General features: G+C 38.3%; 1 protein-coding gene across 1 annotated transcript in view; it reads left to right on the top strand.

Annotated features, from left to right (window-relative positions):
• LOC116686209 (abl interactor 2) overlaps positions 1-1,508 on the top strand; it is a 110,794-nt gene that overhangs the window by 23,301 nt on the left and 85,985 nt on the right. The window lies entirely within an intron of this gene.

The raw sequence follows: 1,508 nt of genomic DNA, 5'->3' as shown, positions 1-1,508 counted from the left end.
AACAGGGACGTTGTAGAGCGTCCTCTAGTGGACAGACAATGCAATGCCATCACTCATAACATGGTTGACAGTCCATTTTTATTTTATTTTTTTAAATATTCATTAATCAGAATCATTTGTCATTATAAATTACTCTGATGAATGAATATTTAAATAATAAAATACATTTGTTTGGTTTTTATTGGCCATTATAAATGCCCATAGCAATAGTTTGGGAAATAATATATAATATCAGCCGATATATCTAGTTCCGAGGAACCTTTCACACCAGCATACCGCTGAATATTCATTGTAATCAGAATAAACTCTGCATGCAGAAATAATGAGATGCTTCGGGCCAGGACTGTGATTGCACGTCATAATTACTGCTTTCAGTTCAGCAAGACGCTGTCACATCTGTTACGTAGGCAGGAGGGTGTGTGCTGTGCGGCTACCTCTCGTGAAGAATCACACAGACATATGTGTATATATATATATATATATACACAGTACAAGCCAAAAGTTTGGACACACCTTGTCATTCAATGCGTTTTCTTTATTTCCATTCATTTACATTGTAAATTCTCACTGAAGGCATCAAAACTATGAATGAACACATATGGAATATTATGTACTTAGCAAAATAGTGTGAAATAACTGAATACATGTCTTATATTCTAGTTTCTTTAATTCAGCCACTTTTATAGGGCTGCCAGATTATAAAAAATGATAATCAAGATTATTTGATTTTAACCAAAACATATTTTATTGTCACATAGGCTATTAATAAATGCTTTCACATCCATATTATGCTACATTCTTCTTATGTTGAAGTTGTGTTGTATATACATACAGCTGCAATGAAAATTAGCTATCTGAAATAAATAGCCTAGGATATATATATTATTTTATATATCTCTGAGAAAGCTCCTTCACTTGTTTTCAACAATAACTGATTAAAAGAGCTAGGGAGAGAGGGAGTGCGATGGACGTAGTCACAGAGTGACAGCTGACTCATTATGAACGGGTCCAGCACGGGTCGAATGGCGGGTCAGCAGAGTTACACACGTCGTGTGTATGAAATGTCTGTATCGTCACTGCGCTGCATTTTTATGAACTATGATATTCTGGCCATGGGTCACATCTCTGGTCCAGGTCCAGCAGGCTCCGTCTCACACTGTTACTCTACCAACTGAAGTTAGTTGCATTCAATAACTTCTTCTGTGTTTTTCGCCGTGGCCGCTGCGATAGCAGATAGTTTACCAGCGGAAATACAGGTTTGCCTCTCATGCTTAACAATATACAGCCGTCTTAGTAACAATTAAAACTGTAGACCAATATCAGAAGTGTGGACCGGCGGCCGCTGTGTGGCGGGGCTGCGCGGAGAGAGAGTAGAAGAGAGATCCAACACGGCTTTACAGACAAAATGTGTCATGTAACGCAAAATTAAACCATATCCATACAAACAACATTGCGGCGGATGCGAGGACATTAGGCGCACCGGTGCGACCTAGAGGAAAAATATTACT

Source organism: Etheostoma spectabile, unplaced genomic scaffold (assembly GCF_008692095.1).
Source record: "Etheostoma spectabile isolate EspeVRDwgs_2016 unplaced genomic scaffold, UIUC_Espe_1.0 scaffold333, whole genome shotgun sequence".
In the NCBI taxonomy this organism is placed as follows: domain Eukaryota; kingdom Metazoa; phylum Chordata; class Actinopteri; order Perciformes; family Percidae; genus Etheostoma; species Etheostoma spectabile.
Note: the sequence above shows the minus strand (reverse complement) of the source record. Positions and strands in the feature narration are given on the sequence as shown.